Below are 21,705 nucleotides of genomic sequence, written 5' to 3'. Positions count from 1 at the left end.
CAGAGGAAGTAGACAGGAAGTCATCACACCCCCCATCACCCCATCTCCCCCATCCCAGCAGACATCACCCTATCCACCTGAACCATTATCTGTTGGAGGGCCTCCTCCCTCCCATTCATAAAAACATCTCTACTACACACAGAGCACAGCCACAGCCCTGGACAGCCTCGTCCTCTCCATTCATAAAAACATCTCTACTACACACAGAGCACAGCCACAGCCCTGGACAGCCTCGTCCTCTCCATTCATAAAAACATCTCTACCAGACACAGAGCACAGCCACAGCCCTGGACAGCCTCATCCTCTCCATTCATAAACACATCTCTACTACTCACAGAGCACAGCCACAGCCCTGGACAGCCTCATCCTCTTCATTCATAAAAACATCTCTATTACACACAGAGCACAGCCACAGCCCTGGACGGTCTCGTCCTCTCCATTCATAAAAACATCTCTATTACACACAGAGCACAGCCACAGCCCTGGACGGTCTCGTCCTCTCCATTCATAAAAACATCTCTATTACACACAGAGATCAGCCACAGCCCTGGACGGTCTCGTCCTCTCCATTCATAAAAACATCTCTACTACACACAGAGAGCAGCCACAGCCCTGGACAGCCTCGTCCTCTCCATTCATAAAAAGGACATACAGGGTTCAGTTTCAGTAGCTGATATTCTAACAGGATGCTGCTCTCTTTTCCTCTTTATTAGACCCCATAAAGTGAGTGTGCAACATGATCCACCCCTCAGGGCCTTTTGTTCATATTTATATAGAGGACAGAAGTGTGTTAGGAGGCTGAAGTGCTCCTCTTTTGAGGTATGACTTATTCAATGAAACACTCAGAAGGATGTTCTTCCCTGTGTGTCTAGGATTCTTAACCTGCTTCTTATCCTTGGCAACTGTACTATGCAAGACATACATGCTTTATGAAAAACACAAAATTGAAGCAAGAATTAATAGTTTGGGGTTTGGCTCACATTTGACATAAATGACACCGAATCCCTATCAATGACTGACAGATTATTTGACCACCTATCTACATATAGACACACCCCCTGTTCTGTGCAGAAACATCTAAAACAAAGTATTTACAAGCTACTACTAGTTCAAGCAGAACAGGAGTTGTGCTGTGTACCAACACGTGGAGCTGCAGCTGACGTCTCTCTCTGTGTTAATGAGTAGAGTTGCAGCTGTCATCTCTCTCTGTGTTAGTGAATAGAGCTGCAGCTGACTTATCTCTCTGTGTTAGCGAATAGAGCTGCAGCTGACTTCTCTGTATTAGTGAATAGAGCTGCAGCTGACTTCTCTCTCTGTGTTAATGAATTAGAGCTGCAGTTGACTTCTCTCTCTGTGTTAGCGAATAGAGGTGCAGCTGACTTCTCTTTCTGTGTTAGTGAATAGAGCTGCAGCTGACTTCTCTGTATTAGCGAATAGAGCTGCAGCTGACTTCTCGCTCTGTCTTAGTGAATAGAGTTGCAGCTGACTTCTCTCTCTGTGTTAGCGAATAGAGCTGCAGCTGACTTCTCTGTATTAGTGAAGAGCTGCAGGTTACTTCTCTCTCTGTGTTAGTGAATAGAGCTGCAGCTGACTTCTCTCTCTGTCTTAGTGAATAGAGCTGCAGCTGACTTCTCTCTCTGTGTTAGTGAATAGAGCTGCAGCTGACTTCTCTCTCTGTGTTAGTGAATAGAGCTGCAGCTGACTTCTCTCTCTGTGTTAGCGAATATAGCTGCAGGTGACTTCTCTGTATTAGTGAATAGAGCTGCAGCTGACTTCTCTCTCTGTGTTAGTGAATAGAGCTGCAGCTGACTTCTCTCTCTGTGTTAGTGAATAGAGCTGCAGCTGACTTCTCTCTCTGTCTTAGTGAAGAGCTGCAGCTGACTTCTCTCTCTGTGTTAGCGAATAGAGCTGCAGCTGACTTCTCTCTCTGTGTTAGTGAATAGAGCTGCAGCAGACTTCTCTCTCTCTGTTAGTGAATAGAGCAGCCTACTGCTTTCCAGCACCACAGAAGCCTGCTATGTGAGACGCTCCCTCACCTTTCCCTCTCTCCTAATCACCAATTAGGACTCCATTAGTTTGGCCTGGCAGCTCATTTGCTCTGGAGGAGGCTGAGGGGGCCTGGGGTGTGGGACCTCTACCCACCATGTTCCGCTTGAGTGACCACGACACTGGGCGGCTGTCACTGCAAGGCCGCCACGTCACCCACTCTGCCAGCACACCACCCCCCTGGCTCCCCTCTCTCTCTCCCGCCTCCTTCAACGCCCGCCGATAACAACGGCTAACCCCACCAACAGCTTTACCGTGGAAATTCACCGCTACAGTGGCAGCCGGTTGCCTCTGAGACTCTCCTTCAGAGTACTAGGAGCAGGAGAGGTGGAGGAGGGGAGGTGGAGGAGGAGAAGTAGAGGAGGGGAGGTGGAGGAGGGTAGTGAGGGGAATCTGTTGGAGCGAGAGCCTGAGACACCAGAGAGTCTGGCGGAGCGGCTTGTCAGGCACTTCATTAAATTGCCATCCCCTCGGTGAAGCGGGTGAAGTGGGACCCTTATTAGCCGAGCGGGGAGACATCCTTCAAGTGCTGTGAGACGCGCCACAGTCCCACTGCCAGCTGCCTGGAGGAGGTAGGGAGCAAGTGGGGTACGGGGGGAACAGATGATGAAGACAAGGGCTGGAGGAGAAGAGGGTATTGGGGCTAAGGAGGGGGCTGATGAGGGAGCGGGAACCGAGTCACATTTAAATCACTGAATAGCCCCTTAGCGACACAGTGGAATTACCCCCAGTGGCACGCGAGACGAGGCCCAGAGCCTCCCAGGAACTTGTTAAGGCCTCTGGCTCTCTCTTCGTCTCTCTCCCCCTCATCCTCCTGGCTAATGTCACACTGGAGAGCCCTGGTCAAAAGTTCACCCCGTGCATATGTAAAAAGGTAGCTAAGTGCCAGAGGCAGCAGGCAGGGGGATACAAGGGATTCAGTGAGCTGTGTGTGTGCATGTGCGTGTGTGTGTGTGTGTGTGTGCTTGTGCGGGTGCGTGTGTCTGTGCGCGTGTGTGTGTGGGGGGACCCTGGTGACTGGTCGGTCCAGGTGTTTTTCTGGCACCAGTCCCTCCCCTCCATCCAGCACATTGTCCCTACAGCATCTACACTGTACTGTACTGTCTCCTGCCAATCCTATTGTTTCATTGAGGGGCAAATCCTAACTGGCGATATACATAAGATTTCTCAGACAGTTACTAAAATCTTTCATTTAAATCAGTTGCATGGAACCTTGTGTAATTCCAACATTATTCAAGTTAGAATTTGGCCTGATGCATTGGAGTGAACTTTTAACAATGACCAAGTGCAGACCACATTACCTACCATGTTTTTATCTGTATTCTTTGTAGCTGTTTACATACCACCACAGTCAGAGGATGGCACTAAGACAGCGTTGAATTAGCTGTATTCCGCCATAAGCAAACAAGAAAACTCTCACCCAGAGGTGGCGCTCCTAGTAGCCGGGGACTTTAATTCAGGGAAACGTAAATCTATCAAGGCACAAGGCAAGACCCAAATGCAGACACAGGAGGCAGATGGTTTGAGTCTTACAATGTCTATTAATCCAAAGAGGTAGGCAAGAGAAGGGTCGTGGACAGGCAAAAAGGTCCAAACCAGATCAGAGTCCAGGAGGTACAGAGTGGCAGACAGGCCCATGGTCAAGGCAGGCAGAACAGTCAGGCAGGTGCGTACAAAGTCCAGAAAAAGGCAAGGGTCAAAACCCGGAGAACTAGAAAAGGGAGAATGCAAAAAGAAGGCGAATGGGAAAAACGCTGATTGACTTGGAAACATACAAGATGAACTGGCACAGAGAGACAGGAAACATAGGGATAAATACACTGGGGAAAATAAGCGACACCTGGAGGGGGTGGAGACAATAACAGGAATAGGTAAAACAAATCAGGGCGTGACAAAATCAGTTTTACCTTATTTCTATCAGCATGTTAAATGTGCAACCAGAGGGAAAAGAACTCTGGGCCACCTATACGCCACACACAGAGATGCATACAAAGCTCTCCCTCACCCTCCGTTTGGCACATCTGACCATAATTCTATCCCCCTGATTCCTGCTTACAAGCAGAAATTAAAGCAGGAAGCACCAGTGACTAGAAAAAAGTGGTCAGATGAAGCAGATGCTAAGCTACAGGACTGTTTTGCTAGCACAGACTGGAATATGTTCCGGGATTCTTCCAATGGCATTGAGGAGTACACCACATCTGTCATTGGCTTCATCACTAAGTGCATCGATGACGTCGCCCCCACAGTGACTGTTCGTACATACCCCAACCAGAAGCCATGGATTACAGGCTAAAGGCTAGAGCTGCCACTTTCAAGGAACGGGACTCTAACCTGGAAGCTTATGAGAAATCACACTATGCCCTCTGACGAATCATCACGCAGGCAAAGAGTCAATACAGGACTAAGAATGAGTCCTGCTACACCGGCTCTGATGCTCATTGGATGTAAGGGCTTGCAAACCATTACAGACTACAAAGGGAAGCACAGCCGAGAGCTGTCCAGTGACATGAGCCTACCGGTCGAGCTAAACTACTTCTATGCTCGCTTCGAGGCAAATAACACTGAAACATGCATGAAAACATCAGTTGTACCGGAAAACTGTGTGATCTCGCTCTCCACAGCCGATGTGAGTAAGACCTTTAGCAGGGCTAGATGGATTACAAGGACGTGTACTGCGAGCATGCGCTGACCAACTGGCAAGTGTCCTCACAGACATTTTCAACCTCTCCCTGTCCAAGTCTGTAATACCAACATGTTTTAAGCAGACCACCATAGTGCCTGTGCCCAAGAACACTAAGGTAACCTGCCTAAATGACTACCGACCAGTAGCACTCACGTCTGTAGCCATGAAGTGCTTTGAAAAGCTGGTCATGGCTCACATCAACACCATCATCCCAGAAACCCTAGACCCACTACAATTTGATTGCCGCCCCAACAGATCCACAGATGACGCAGTCTCTATTGCACTCCACACTGCCCTCTCTCATTTGGACAAATGGAACACCTACATGAGAATACTATTCAATGATTACAATTCAGTCTTAAACACCATAATGCCTTCAAAGCTCATCACTAAGCTAAGGACCCTGGGACTAAACACCTCCCTCTGCAACTGGATTCTGGACTTCCTGACGGGCCTCCCCCAGGTAGAAAGGGTAGGTAACAACACATCCGACACGCTGAACCTCAACACAGGGGCCTTTCAGTGGTGCCTGCTCAGCCCCCTCCTGTACTCCCTGTTCACTCATGACTGCACGGCCAGGCACAACTCAAACACCATCATTAAATTTGCTGATGACACAACAGTGGTAGGCCTGATCACCGACAACAACGAGACAGCCTATGGGGACTATCAGAGACCTGGTCGTGTGGTGCCAGGACAACAACTTCTCCCTCAACGTGATCAAGACAAAGGAGATGATTGTGGACTACAGGAAAAAGAGGACCGAGCATGCCCCCATTCTCATCGATACTGCAGTGGAGCAGGTTGAGAGCTTCAAGTTCCTTGGTGTCCACATCACCAACAAACGTACATGGTCCAAGCACACCATGACAGTCGTGAAGCGGGCACGACAAAACCTATTCCCCCTCAGGAGACTGAAAAGATTTGGCATGGGTCTTCATATTCTCTAAAGGTTCTACAGCTGCACCATCAAGAGCACTGGTTGCATCACTGCCTGGTATGGAAACTTCTCGTCCTCCGACCCCAAGGCACTACAGAGGGTAGTGTGTACGGCCCAGTACATCACTTGGGCCAAGCTTCCTGCCATCCAGGACCTCTATACCAGGCGGTATCAGAGGAAGGCCCAAAAACTTGTGAAAGACTCCAGCCACCCTAGTCTTAGACTATTCTCTCTGCTACCACACGACAAGCTTCTAAACAGCTTCTACCCCCAAGCCATAAGACTCCTGAACATCTAGTCAAATGGCTACCCAGACTATTTGCATTGCCCCCCCCTCCCCTCTCCACACCACTGCCACTCTCTGTTGTCATCTATGCATAGTCACTTTAATAACTCTACCTACATGTACATATTACCTCAACTAACCGGTGCCCCCGCACATTGACCCTGTATCGGCACCCCCCTGTATATATTGTTATTTTTTACTGCTCCTCTTAAATTACTTGTTACTTTTATCTCTTATTCTTATCTGTATTTTTTTAAACTGCATTGTTGGTTAGGGGCTCGTAAGTAAGCATTTCACTGTAAAGTCTACAACTGTTGTATTTGGCGCATGTGACTAAAAAAATTTGATTTGATGTGGTAAGAGACAGAGACATATAGAGACCCGTGTGGTGGTGATCAGGCCAAATGAGACAGAGACATATAGAGACCCGTGTGGTGGTGATCAGGCCAAATGAGACAGAGACATATAGAGACCCGTGTGGTGGTGATCAGGCCAAATGAGACAGAGACATATAGAGACCCGTGTGGTGGTGATCAGGCCAAATGAGACAGAGACATATAGAGACCCGTGTGGTGGTGATCAGGCCAAATGAGACAGAGAGTAGTGATGCTACAGCATCACTACTTCAGATCAAGGAAGTGCTTGCTAATAGTGGAACAAAGTGGAGTGAAGAGATTATTACATGACAAGAGTCTGTTTTTCAATTCAGCTGATTTACATTTCTACCATAATTGATGCAGAGGATGTTCACTAGTTTCATTCTCCTGATCTTTTTGCATGATAGCCTTTGCTTTTGTAAAGACTATCAGAAATCTGTAGAAAGTGAATGGACATTACAGCCTAATGTACAATTACCTCAAGGAGGTCATCAAATCATGAGTGACAAACCAAACCAGACATACACAATAAATGTGTTGTCTCTCTGTCTTTCGTTTTGTATGGCTTTTCCCCCATCTGCATTATGCTTGCGTCTGCAGCCTGGGGAAATCTCCATGGATCCCAGGAGTATGTACAAGCAATTAGAACAATAGCATCTTTACACCCCTGCAACCAATAAACAAGCTAATGTCACCAGCACTAGACGCTACGGCTAAGACACTTAGCATCTGGGGCAATACTCTTAGCCTGGTCCCAAATGGCACCATATTCCCTATATAGTGCACTACTTTGACCAGGGCCCATAGGGCTCACATAGGGCTCTGGTCAGAAGCACTATATAAGAAATAGGGTGCCATTTGGGATGCACATTTGGTTGGATTAGACAGAGGCTCTGTGCATTTAATACCCCGCCATAAAGAAGGTTTAAAGAAATGCAACATGCACTTTATTAAAAGGACTCTTAGGAAATAATATCACACATATAACCACAGAGACAACACATCGCACTTAGAACGTATATTTAAAAAGCTTCCCTGTTTAATTTGAAGCGTTTATGAATATCGCTGCCAACGACTAATATTGCTTGTGTCTTGGGAGGTTTTGAGCTCTTATTGTGAGGTGATATTCCACTGAACCTCGTGGCTGATAAAAATGTGTAACACAAAGTTGAAGATTGTTGAGTTGGTGAAGTCCCTTTTTATCACTCACGGTATGACCTTACCGATACACAAATTCAAAACAATGATATTCCATTCACTACTCCAATATTCTAGACATCCCTAAGACTGTGGGTGACTATATCTGGAAGCATGGGGGGTTTTACTGTGAAGGGGTTATGGTGAGTATCAGTGGCCGAGCCTAAGGCCATGTCTGGATGCTGTGACCGAGGGCTTGGCCTGGGCTGTGGCTGGGTAATGTGGACGAGGGCTTGGCCTGGGCTGTGGCTGGGTAATGTGGACGAGGGCTTAGCCTGGGCTGTGGCTGGGTAATGTGGACGAGGGCTTGGCCTGGGCTGTGGCTGGGTAATGTGGACGAGGGCTTGGCATGGGCTGTGGCTGGGTAATGTGGACAGGGGCTTAGCCTGGGATGTGGCTGGGTAATGTGGACAGGGGCTTAGCCTGGGCTGTGGCTGGGTAATGTGGACGAGGGCTTGGCCTGGGCTGTGGCTGGGTAATGTGGACGAGGGCTTGGCCTGGGCTGTGGCTGGGTAATGTGGACAGGGGCTTAGCCTGAGCTGTGGCTGGGTAATGTGGACGAGGGCTTGGCCTGGGCTGTGGCTGGGTAATGTGGACGAGGGCTTGGCCTGGGCTGTGGCTGGGTAATGTGGACGAGGGCTTGGCCTGGGCTGTGGCTGGGTAATGTGGACAGGGGCTTGGCTTGGGCTGTGGCTGGGTAATGTGGACGAGGGCTTGGCCTGGGCTGTGGCTGGGTAATGTGGACGAGGGCTTAGCCTGGGCTGTGGCTGGGTAATGTGGACGAGGGCTTGGCCTGGGCTGTGGCTGGGTAATGTGGACGAGGGCTTGGCCTGGGCTGTGGCTGGGTAATGTGGACGAGGGCTTGGCCTGGGCTGTGGCTGGGTAATGTGGACAGGGGCTTGGCCTGGGCTGTGGCTGGGTAATGTGGACAGGGGCTTAGCCTGGGCTGTGGCTGGGTAATGTGGACAGGGGCTTAGCCGGTCGCAGCAGCAGGGGTTTTGTGGTGCTGACTGGGCAGAAGACAGCGGATCTCCAGGCCTAACTTCCAGGGCTAACCTCCAGAGGGGGAGAGGGGGAGAGAACCGAGGGAGCAATGGGAAGCCCCTCAGCCACAGGTGCAGCCTGATCCTGGGCACTTCCCAAAACTGTACCACACCAGAGGCTCACACAAGGAAGTATTTTCCATGAGTTGGCACTGTCTCTCTCTTCAAACCTTACCATGGCTTTACCAGAGAGATGAACAAGAGGAAGAAAGAGAGGGAGAGAGAGGAGCCCTAGAAACACTGGAGCCAAAATGTGTGCGACCATGTCTCAGGTTCCTGCCTGGCTGCTTGGCTTGGCTCCTTGCCCCAAAGGGACCTGCCCTGAAAGAGTGCCAATCCCTTCAGTGTCCAGTCCCCAGCTTCATCTCATCATCAACTCGCTCCGGAAGATCTTGGCTTTGTCTTTACCCTTCCCTTTTTCTCTCTCCTCAATAGATTCCATTTGATTCTGTGTTTTATGAGAAGGTCCTTTACTCCAGGTAAATGATCCATGCAGCTGAGATAAACAGCACTGAACCAACCAATACTCAGCACCGAAGCCTACATGAAACTGGGCACATGGAGAGAAGGAGGGGAGAGAGAGAGAGTTGGGAAGGGAACGAAAGAGGAGAGAGATAATTGTCAGAAGTGAGTGGATGCTGTACAGTGTGAAAGAGGAGAAGGATAAGAGGGAGGTTGGTCAGCTGCGGTGTCCGAGACAGGTGATTCTAATTGTGGGCCCATCCCTGGGTCTGGCTCTGGTCATGGATGAGGTCCAACAGAAGGCCACCCTCCTCCACCACCTATAACCAGCAGCATAGCTCCAGTCTGGGCCAGCGGGTGGAAGACAGCCCTATGCAGAGCTCCACGGACAGCAGGCAGATTGGTTACATAACCCAGTGCCTAAGCTAGGGAGAGACCTGGCCAAATACTGCTCAAAGGGCCCCTCCAGGAATGCGCAGAATGTGACCGAGAGAGAAACAGCGTAACAGTGTAAAGAACGAGACAGCTATGTTCTTCCTCCACTTCTTCATCAGAAGTGTTCTAAGATAAAACAGCTTCTGTCTGTGTGCTTTCATCAATCACCATCTGAACTTGTACTACTGCAGATAAATCGCTCCATTAGATTCCAAATATGTATGTTTGTATTTATTGCGTGTGTGTTCATAAGAGAGAGCGTGGTCTGCACATAGACCTTGAGTAGCTCCTTAGTCTGTAGCAGTGTGGACTCACATCTGCAGTTCCATATGCTTTATTGGCATGACAGGACAATGATACTGCCAAAGCAGTTTAACAGAAAAACTACTAATTAAAACATTTGATCCAAATGCTGTCAGAATTTGGCATGAAAATGGCACTGAACACAATTCTAACTAATCTGTTGCCCAAACCCTAAAGACCAGCATTTTGTCTTAATGCCGATTCTAGAATATTCACATGAATATATGTTGCCAATTTGATGGAAACTAAAATACAATTTAACCCCAAAAAATGTCCATGACCCTAGGGGTTCCCAAACTTTTTCACTCAGGCCCCCCTTCCAGCATTGGGGAACACTCAAAAAAGGAGGTGTTCAACAAGGATTCTTCTAAGATCCTCAAAGGTCTTGGCTCTGAAAATGGCCCACCAAAAGGTTCTTTCAAGAACCTCATAGGAGGTGGGGTTCATCGAGGAACCTCCTTAGTTGGTGGGGGTGCAGGCACTTAACTGAAAGTGCAGGCACTTAACTGAAAAATGTAAATATTACTTCATTTGAAGGTAAGGTTTGTCCTTTGTGTGATCTAAATTTATTTTGTTTTATGCTGATTCCATTTATCTTTTCATATTTGTGCAAATCTTTCTAAAACAATTCAATGGACACAAATAAATGGATATCAATAAACAAGGCGGTATGAATATGTGGGCTATAAGAATTTGTGGGCTATAAGAATATGTGGGCTATAAGAATATGTGGGCTATAAGAATATGTGGGCTATAAGAATATGTGGGCTATAAGAATATGTGGGCTATAAGAATATGTGGGCTATAAGAATATGTGGGCTATAAGAATTTGTGGGCTATAAGAATTTGTGGGCTATAAGAATATGTGGGCTATAAGAATATGTGGGCTATAAGAATATGTGGGCTATAAGAATATGTGGGCTATAAGAATATGTGGGCTATAAGAATATGTGGGCTATAAGAATATGTTGGGTGCAGATGACTGAACTACTCACTTTTATGTCTGTGTCTGCAGGTATACAGACGAGGCAGACAAAGGTATGTTGATTGGTATTGGTATGTTATGCAGATCACATGTACCATCCTCCTCCCTTACCTCTTCAATGAATATTTAATAGGCCTCTACATTATGGACAAGGTATGTGTATGAAAACCATTATCAAAACAGTTTTTTTCATTCACATTCACCACAAAAACCAAGGTATGAATACTGTAGTGTGCATATTTTGTTAATCATCTGTATAACTACTATTTTTGGGATTTACAGACTTCACCCTCCCTATACCTCTGATGAATATAACAAGAAACCTGCTCAATCACCATGCACTGCAAAATCATTCTGGCTATGGATACGGAGAACATCAACACATTAACATCAACACGCCAGAGGATATATGCCAATTGGACTTGGGGCTCTGCTGGGAGTTTCTCATATTTCGATTTTTTTATTCTGCTTTCTGACTAAAATCATAAACACTGAGGACTAAAATATTGTACTTTTGATATTGTTATGCGTATTATTATTAAACCCCAAAAGGTTCTTTGAGGATCGATTAAAAGGGGTTCTTTGAATAACCATTTTAAAGGGTTCTTTGAAGAACTTATAGGGGTTCAACCACAGGTTCAATTTGAAGAACCCTTAAAGGATACTCCAGGAAACATTTCTTTTTAGTGTGAGCTAGTTGATCTGGACATTTCTGACAAGTTATAAATAGCACTAAGGTATGCAATGACTGACATGACAACAAGAAAAGGATGACGCACTACCCAATTTAGAAATTGCACCTTGTGCATTCTGCTATTAAAACGTTCAAGAGTAAGTTGAAAGCTGGAATGAGTTTTATATGTATATATATATAGTATAATTATTTATTTATTTTAATTATGGGCGGGGGACCTGTACCCCCCCCGCCGACCCCTCACAGTTTGGGAACCACTGCTGTACTTGACCTGTAGTTGACACTGTAATTGGTCTGTATTTTACCTTTGACCTTGACCTTTGTGCTACAGTATAGGCAAATGGTCTTCTGTGCAATTAAGATCTCCTCTTGATTACAATATTATATGCATGTTTTCCCTGTGAAATTCAGAGGCTGAGGGACAGTGATTTGAAGTTTGCCTAAAAATTAGCAAAATATGTCATAAATGTAGTAAAATGTCTTAATTTGATTGAATGGCGACTTTGGTACAGTAGTCAAACATTTGGCTTTAAATTTGGAACAGTTGTGTCTTTCAACTCAGGGGGGAAAAAAGCCTATGAAAGAGGTCATTGGAATGAAAGACGTCCCAGCATGTCAGATTTTTAAAATGTTTTACAGCGAAAACACAACATATATTTATGTTAGACCACCACCAAACCAAAGAAAAAACTTAGCCATTTTTTCCAGCAAAAGATAAAATCACAAAAGCAGGATTAAAAAAAAATCAATCACTAACCTCTTGAAAATCTTCATCAGATGACAGTCATATGACATGTTACACAGTACATTTACGTTTTGTTCGATAATATGCATTTTATATCCATAAATCTCGGTTTACATTGTTCAGAAAATCCTCCAAAATATCCAGAGGAATTATAGAAAGCTACGCCAGTTAACAGAAATACTCATCATAAACTTTGACTAAAGATACATGTTCTACATATAATTAAAGATACACTGGTTCTTAATGCAACCGCTGTGTCACATTTTTTTTTACGTTACGGAAAAAGCCTAACATTGCAATAATCTGAGACGGCGGCTCAGATGTAACAATATTTCTCCGCCATGTTGGAGTCAACAGAAATACAAAATTACAACATAAATATTCCCTTACCTTTGATGATCTTTCATCAGAATGTAGTGCAAGGAGTCCTAGTTCAACAAGAAATCATTTTGTTCCATAATGTTCAATTCTAGTGTCCAAGTAGCAGCATTTGCTATCACTTTCAGCTCACATGCCCAAATAATGACTTCTGGTCCAGGATAACTTTGCATGAAAACTACCAAAAGACATATTACAGGTCGAAGAAACTGGTCAAACTAAGTGCAGAATCAATCTTCAGGATGTTACAATCATATATATCCAATAACATTCCAACCGGATCATTCATTTTCATCTGGGGCTGATTGGAACAGCTGTAGCACTCAAAGAGAAATGCGCCACAACAAAATGGCATTCTCTTGCGACACCGACTATTTTCCCTCCCATTATGTCAAAGTTCACAGCAAATGCTCCATTACACTTTCTACTGAATGAGGACATCTAGTGGAAGACGTAGGAAGTGTTTCCAGATCCATAACTTGTTGGGAAGGGAGGGGGCGATGACGTCAAAGTTGCCCCAACTTTCAGGATTTCAAAACTTGTTTGGAAGATTGCCTGCCCTGTGAGTTCTGTTACACTCACAGACATAATTCAAACGATTTTAGAAACTTCAGAGTGTTTTTTATCCAATATTAATAATAATATGCATATATTAGCAATTTAGGACAGATTTTGTTGCAGTTCACTATGGGCACGCAATTCATCCAAAGTGAAAATACTGCCCCCTATCTCTGCGGGCGGAGCAGGTGAACCCAAGTGCAGACTCAGACGAGGAGACAGGGATAAGGTAACTAAGGTATTTATTGAACAGAGGGGGGAAGCTGGGGTGCAGGCCAGGGGAGGCTCGGGCAGGTAGCAGGAAACCAGGGGGAGTGAGGGCAGGGTAAGCAGGTCCGGAGTGAAATCCAAGGAAGCTGTAGAATGGGGTCCAGGGCAGGGAAGCAGGACTGATGAGACTGAGGGACTGAGGACAGGGACCAGAGACAGAGCGGACAGAACTGTAGCGGAGAGAAAATCAGCGCCAGGCTAAGGAAAACAGGCACAACAGTATAGCAAGATCTGTGCAGGAACAAATGGCTTGAACTGTAGACTGACTGAGCAGAGATTACGATCTGGCAGGAAGGAAGTGGCAGGGCTGAGTATTTGTAGAGGTCTCGATTATGGAACAGGTTGCAGCTGGTGGGGGTCTGCTCTGCCTCCAGCACACCTGTCTCCACTCACACAATCATATGCACCCACACAGAGAGAGAGAGGGAGAGAGCACTGGGGGAGTGGCGGCAGGTTAGGGAGACACATGATGAGAAGTAGAGGGCTTGGCAGGGGCAGATGTACAGTGGGGCAAAAAAGTATTTAGTCAGCCACCAATTGTGCAAGTTCTCCCACTTAAAAAGATGAGAGAGGCCTGTGATTTTCATCATAGGTACACTTCAACCAGAAAATCACATTGTAGGATTTTTAATGAATTTCTTTGCAAATTATGGTGGAAAATAAGTATTTGGTCAATAACAAAAGTTTATCTCAATACTTTGTTATATACCCTTTGTTGGCAATGACAGAGGTCAAACATTTTCTGTAAGTCTTCACAAGTTTTTCACACACTGTTGCTGGTATTTCGGCCCATTCCTCCATGCAGTTCTCCTCTAGAGCAGTGATGTTTTGGGGCTGCTGCTGGGCAACACGGACTTTCAACTCCCTCCAAAGTTTTTCTATGGGGTTGAGATCTGGAGACTGGCTAGGCCACTCCAGGACCTTGAAATGCTTCTTATGAAGCCATTCCTTCTTTGCCCGGGTGGTGTGTTTGGGATCATTGTCATGCTGAAAGACCCAGCCACGTTTCATCTTCAATGCCCTTGCTGATGGAAGGAGGTTTTCACTCAAAATCTCACGATACATGGCCCCATTCATTCTTTCCTTTACACTGATCAGTCGTCCTGGTCCCTTTGCAGAAAAACAGCCCCAAAGCATGATGTTTCCACCCCCATGCTTCAGTAGGTATGGTGTTCTTTGGATGCAACTCAGTATTCTTTGTCCTCCAAACACGACGAGTTGAGATTGTGACGACCCTCCCACTCTGTCTGCCGTATTCTCTCTTTGTTGTTTCCTTATTAGGATGCCGGTAGGGGGGTTTGGGAGGGTCGTAAGCTACTTTACCAAAAAGTTATATTTTGGTTTCATCTGACCATATGACATTCTCCCAATCTTCTTCTGGATCATCCAAATGCTCTCTAGCAAACTTCAGACGGGCCTGGACATGTACTGGCTTAAGCAGGGGGACACGTCTGGCACTGCAGGATTTGAGTCCCTGGCGGTGTAGTGTGTTACTGATGGTAGGCTTTGTTACTTTGGTCCCAGCTCTCTGCAGGTCATTTACTAGGTCCCCCCGTGTGGTTCTGGGATTTTTGCTCAACGTTCTTGTGATCATTTTGACCCCACGGGGTGAGATCTTGCGTGGAGCCCCAGATCGAGGGAGATTATCAGTGGCCTTGTATGTCTTCCATTTCCTAATAATTGCTCCCACAGTTGATTTCTTCAAACCAAGCTACTTACCTATTGCAGATTCAGTCTTCCCAGCCTGGTGCAGGTCTACAATTTTGTTTCTGGTGTCCTTTGACAGCTCTTTGGTTATGGCCATAGTGGAGTTTGGAGTGTGACGGTTTGAGGTTGTGGACAGGTGTCTTTTATACTGATAACAAGTTCAAACAGGTGCCATTAATACAGGTAACGAGTGGAGGACAGAGGAGCCTCTTAAATAAGAAGTTACAGGTCTGTGAGAGCCAGAAATCTTGCTTGTTTGTAGGTGACCAAATACTTATTTTCCACCATAATTTACAAATAAATTCATTAAAAATCCTACAATGTGATTTTCTGGATTTTCTTCCTCATTTTGTCTGTCTTAGTTGAAGTGTACCTATGATGAAAATTACAGGCCTCTCTCATATTTGTAAGTGGGGGAACTTGCACAATTGGTGGCTGACTAAATACTTTTTTGCCCCACTGTAACAGTAGCATAACTCATGTATCCTTTTCGAACACAAGGGAAGGGTTAAATCCCTGCACTTATCCAATCACATTATCTCTCCATCTCACCCTCTCTCATCCTCTGTCTGACTCTGAGAGGGCGAGAATTGAGAGTGCTCCCACAGGACCCTGGAGGTGTGGGGTGAGACAGAGCGTAGCATGCCAGTGAATGATCCAGGTCTTGGACACTCCAACTGGTCCGGAGAGGAACTCTCCAGGCACGGAGCACGGACTCCAGAATGCTGCTCTCTACTTCCTGGCCTAGACCATAGTTGGGAAACAAGTAACTGAATATCCTTACTGCTTCCAGGAGAGAGGAGTGCAGAACAACTCTCCTTGACTTCAAACAACAAAAAAAGGAGAGGAGGAGAGGAGAGGACAGGCGGATCATAAAGAAGTGAGTGGGGAATTGTCCAGGCTGTTTGCTAAGAGGCCCGGTGCTGTCCAAGAAGAACTGCTCCCCTCTCGCAGGCTGAGGCTGGGGCCTAGTCTGCCAGGAAAAATATTGGTTCTGAATGAGGGGATGCAGTACTAGCAGGTCTCTAGATAGTACTCTCTCCGCCATATTGGATCATCTCATGTGTTGCATACAATATTGATATGCAGCTGGCTTTTACTGTTTACCTGCGGTACTGTTCCAGATTCTACATTTAACCCATGCTAGCCTCTGCACATGTTTTATAGATTATTATATCAGATTAACAGTCAACTAAATCGCTTCACATGATCCTTGATTTGAAACAGGACAAACTCCCATACACTACACATACCATGTAATGCATCACCAATCTGTTTTGTTTCAGTAATGATATACTATCCATGTTCAGCATGCCAGATTACAACATTTTGACAGTAGCTTCCATCCTTGTATTACAAACAAACAAACAGAAACTAGACAGTCTCATCAGACTATCTGCAACAGATGGGTCTGTTTAGTCACTCCAAGGCCCATACGTCTGCAGATCTCTTTTCAGTGAGCACTTTGACGCAGCAGCATAATACCAGGATCAACACAAGCCTTGCAGGCACACAAGTGGAGGAAGAGGAAACAGAGCTAGAGAGAGCCGGGGAGAGGTAGCAGGAGCGGAGCGTTGGCAGAGTGCTGCAATGTTTTCACAGCACATTACGTTTGAGTACACATCAAACACGCCACGCGGTGCTCTTTGATTGTCTCTGGCGGGACCCGTTTCTGACAGGTGTTAGACAAGGTCCCTTGGTAATGGAGCTAGCACCGAGCTAGCTAGCTACGACAACGCTGGAAATACACACGGGTAATGACACATCACATAGTATCCAGAGGCGGAGATGACAGGGACCTCCCCGACGAGCGTGTTTGAGTTGAGTTAAAGTTGCAGGAGGCAACGCCATTGATATGCCAGTTATATCATAATCCCGTAATTGCAGCAATATCACGGTGTCAAGTTTTTAACGAGCGCACTTGAGTAGGTTCCCTCAAGTGGCTGTCTCGGCTTGCACAGGCTTGAATGGAACAACCGTGGAACTTTACTGCCACTCAGTACTGTTCGAAAACCTAAATAAAAGTCATATTGTATTATCATCAATCGCTCCTTATGATAGGACTGTTGAATGAATGAATAGATGCATGAATGAATAATTATTGTCCTTGAAGATGAAAGCATATTGCCTTACCTCATCATTTGCCCACCAACCCTTTTAAACTCCTACACTACACTAAGCCTGTTCACCATCCACTGCAGATACTGTCCAGAGCTAACCTCATGAAGTACTCTTTGAGTCTATTTTTAGCCATACAGTACATCTAATGGGAAGGATTTCCAACCAATGTGATGACCTCTTTCATCACAAGCCTTTCCAAGCCTTCATCAGCAGTGACCACATAGTGGTGGTAACCCAGGCAGCAGCTATCTTTTAATTAACAAATATAACCTCACTCTGGTGGCCACATGTCTATAGTCTCCAATAGTCTCCAGAGGACACATCCCCCCCCCCATCTCCAACCTCAGTGTGCAGTGCAGTCAGTGGGTAGTCAGTGGGTAGTCAGTGGGGAGTCAGTGGGGAGTCAGTGGGTAGTCAGTGGGTAGTCAGTGGGGAGTCAGTGGGGAGTCAGTGGGTAGTCAGTGGGGAGTCAGTGGGTAGTCAGTGGGGAGTCAGTGGGTAGTCAGTGGGGAGTCAGTGGGTAGTCAGTGGGGAGGCAGTGGGGAGTCAGTGGGGAGTCAGTGGGGAGTCAGTGGGGAGGGGGAGTAGTACCATGTGGAGACTGCTTTAATCGCATCGCCCCTTCCGCTAGAATAACTCAGAGTACTTTCTTGGCAAACGCGTCCAAGGATCAGGGGTTACTGCATGGTCGATCCTTCTGCGAGGTCCTTTCCATTCTGATTCAATCAATCTTTATTCCATCCACCGCCAAAATCAATTGTACTCCGCCAGAGGGGCTGGGCAGGGATGCTTGGTTAAGCCACGAGTCAGCCAGGTTCCTTCACTCAGGCTGGCCAGTTGAAGCCAACTCCCAATACTCTCAAATTACTTCCTTACTATGGCTCCTGACCCTCCTCTTATAGACCATTGATCTGGAAGGGATGCAGAGGTGAAAACATCTTAGACTTATCATGGTACTCCTCCATATTTTTCCCACTTTGTATTTACCTATCCATTCATTTCAGACCAGTGGCTGTAAAGTGAAGGAGAGGTGGAAAGGAAAGGAGACTACTGGCTGGATGCTCACAGAACGAGGAGAGGGGTCAGAGTACTGCTAATATGGAGACAGTGAGTAAATTATCTGGTTGGCAAGCCCATCCATCAAGTTAATTCCCTCCCCCTCCCCCACCCATCCCCCTGTTGATTGGCTAATAAACATCAAGGGAGTAGCTCAGTGGTACGCCCATTGTTAAGATCATCTGATTTGTTGTGTGGGTAGGCCAAGAAATCTGTTTCATCTTTTTAAAATTCTGATGGTCCTATTTCAGTTTGATTTATTGAGCTGTATTGTAGATTGTATTGTAGTGTATTGCATATTGTATTGTAGATTGTATTGTAGTGTAATGCATATTGTATTGTAGATTGTATTGTAGTGTAATGCATATTGTATTGTAGATTGTATTGTAGTGTATTGCATACTCTATTGTAGATTGTATTGTAGTTTAATGCATATTCTATTGTAGATTGTATTGTAGTGTATTGCATATTGTATTGCATGTTGTATTGTAGATTGTGTTAAGTATAATATTTTCCTTTTCTTTACTAGTCTGATATTCAACAGTAAATGTGCCGTTCCAAACTCCATAGAACCCTGCTCCACACACTTCCGACAGTATAGAATACAAACTCCATTGTCATTCAGCCCCAGTCTCAGGGCTCATACATAATACCTATACATCTTCTGGGATTGAAAGCCGACAAACCTGAGTTTCAACCCCTTTCTCAGAAGCTCCACTCCTCCCTCACCTTGCACTTTCCACCCAGGCTAGATGTGGACACTGGCAGCTGAACAAACATGAGGCCTGTTTAATGAGCTCTATAAGAGAGCTGGAAGTGGCTTCTAACGCCCAGGAGTTATGGGACTACATGGGCCTCGCAAGACCTCCTGCCCAGACAGGACCTCCTGCCCTGTCTGGGCTCCACCTCTGGGTCTTTGGATGTCCAGATGAATGGTGAATGAATGGATCATGATACTGTACCGGTATGTGGTAGTGTATGTTGTTTATAGTGTGTTGAGCTAGGTGACTGGGAATGAGTAAATGGTTTGGTGACTGGGAATGAGTAACATACCTTGAACTCTCTGTCTGTCCTCTGTCTGTCCAGCAGTCTGTCCAAAATCTGTCTTACCTACTACCTCTCTTTACATCTCTTTCCAAATGTCTCTCTCCTTCTCTCTCAACCAGGCAGAGGAGTCTCTTCCAGGCAGGGTACTGACTGGCCCCAGTCCCTCAGTTGAGCTGATTTTCCAGCAGCTAGCGAGCCATCCCCCAGAGAGCAGATAGAGGAGGCTGACTGGCCCCAGTCCCTCGGTTGAGCTGATTTTCCAGCAGCTAGCGAGCCATCTCCCAGAGAGCAGATAGAGGAGGCTGACTGGCCTTAGCCCTGGCCCTGCTCCAACACAAACACAGAGCCTTGAATCCTCATCACCCAGCCTCACACAGCCTCAACCAGAACACTGCCTCTATTGTGAGAGAAGGGAGGATGAGGGGAAGAGAGGAGGAGGGGATTAGAGTTGGATACTTGATTAGGATACCTTAATGAGACTACCCTGTCCCATTGCATGGGGGCCCAGTCCAAGCACTACTATTCTGACACGGCTCTTTATTAACAATGAGAAGGAAAGGGACCATACGTTTAGGAGCCGCTGAGCTTCTTTGAAATATGCCATATCTCTCTTCAGTTATCTAAATATGCTGAACTAGCCTCGTGATTATTTGTCTGTCAGATATAAACAACTGGTTAGGGAGTAATTCATTAAGCATATGAGTAATGTAGTCACAATGGGTATTATAAAAAGTAACTCAATCTAATGGAAAATGTTTAATTTGTGTAGATATTCCTCAAGTATGTTATTTATGTCAATAGAAGACACTCAAGTCACTCATTATAACACATTCATTGAACCACATTTTCTAACAGACGCCTAAAATGTAAACAGACAAGGCACCAGTATACAATCTGGAATTCCAACCACTTGAAATATAATAATAGGCCCACACGTTCAAGCAATTACACAAATATTTCAAGTGTGGAATTGTAGACGGATAATTTGGCCCCATTGATTTCCCCTTCCTGAGTAAATGCAGAATGCCTCCCTCCAGTGAACAGTCACAGTGTGTGAGTGTGCGTGTGCGTGTGTGTGTGTGTGCGCACGTGTGTGTGTGTGTGTGTGTGTGTGTGTCAGTGAGTAGGTTGGGTGGGACTGTACAGGTTCACTGACAACTGGAAATGGTTGTGGCTAAAGGTGTGGCTGCAGTGGATGCTAACCGTGCTAGGTGGTCGCAGTGCTAATGAAACTTCCAATATAACCTGAATCCAATGATCAATCTGTCAGGATATACTTCCTGTTGTATGTTATATCAAGACAGACAGAGAAAGAAACCACAATAATGAGTCTATCGGCCTCTATATATGTTTAATGTAATAATAAATTAAATTACATAAAATTACATAAGATATAATTTCACCGTTGAGAGCAGTTAGTGTGGAAGGATGGTTATATATCCTCTCGACTGTAACCACTGCATCAAACGTCAGCTATTGTTTCTGGGTTCCGTCCCAAACAAACCCTGAGATGCAAGACAAACAGAATTAAATGAAAAGGGGTACCCAGGGTAATTGCTCATTTGTAACCCAAAGCCTGGCTCTCCCCTTGGGTGTATTGGTACAGTGTGGTGGGGTGTTCTGTAGACTGTATGGCCAGGCCCCAGCATGGTTGGGTGTTCTGTTGACTTTATGGCCAGGCCCCAGCATGGTTGGGTGTTCTGTTGACTTTATGGCCAGGCCCCAGCGTGGTTGGGTGTTCTGTTGACTTTATGGCCAGGCCCCAGCGTGGTTGGGTGTTCTGTGGACTGTATGGCCGGGCCCCAGCATGGTTGGGTGTTCTGTTGACTTTATGGCCGGGCCCCAGCATTGTGGGGTGTTCTGTGGACTTTATGGCCGGGCTCCAGCGTGGTGGGGTGTTCTGTGGACTGTATGGCCGGGCCCCAGTGTGGTGGGGTGTCTTGTAGACTGTATGGCCAGGCCCCAGTGTGGTGTGATGTTCTGTGGACTTTATGGCCGGGCCCCAGCCTGGTTGGGTGTTCTGTGGACTTTATGGCCGGGCCCCAGCGTGGTGGGGTGTTCTGTGGACTTTATGGCTGGGCCCCAGTGTGGTGGGGTGTTCTGTGGACTATATGGCTGGGCCCCAGTGTGGTGGGGTGTTCTGTGGACTGTATGGCTGGTCCCCAGTGTGGTGGCGTGTTCTGTGGACTGTATGGCTGTTCCCCAGTGTGGTGGGGTGTTCTGTGGACTGTATGGCTGGTCCCCAGTGTGGTGGGGTGTTCTGTGGACTGTGTGGCTCGGCCCCAGCGTGGTGGGGTGTTCTGTGGACTGTATGGCTGGGCCCCAGTGTGGTGGGGTGTTCTGTGGACTGTATGGCTGGTCCCCAGTGTGGT

This window comes from Oncorhynchus tshawytscha, unplaced genomic scaffold, assembly GCF_018296145.1.
Source record: "Oncorhynchus tshawytscha isolate Ot180627B unplaced genomic scaffold, Otsh_v2.0 Un_scaffold_4_pilon_pilon, whole genome shotgun sequence".
In the NCBI taxonomy this organism is placed as follows: Eukaryota; Metazoa; Chordata; class Actinopteri; order Salmoniformes; family Salmonidae; genus Oncorhynchus; species Oncorhynchus tshawytscha.
This window is presented reverse-complemented; position numbering follows the sequence as displayed.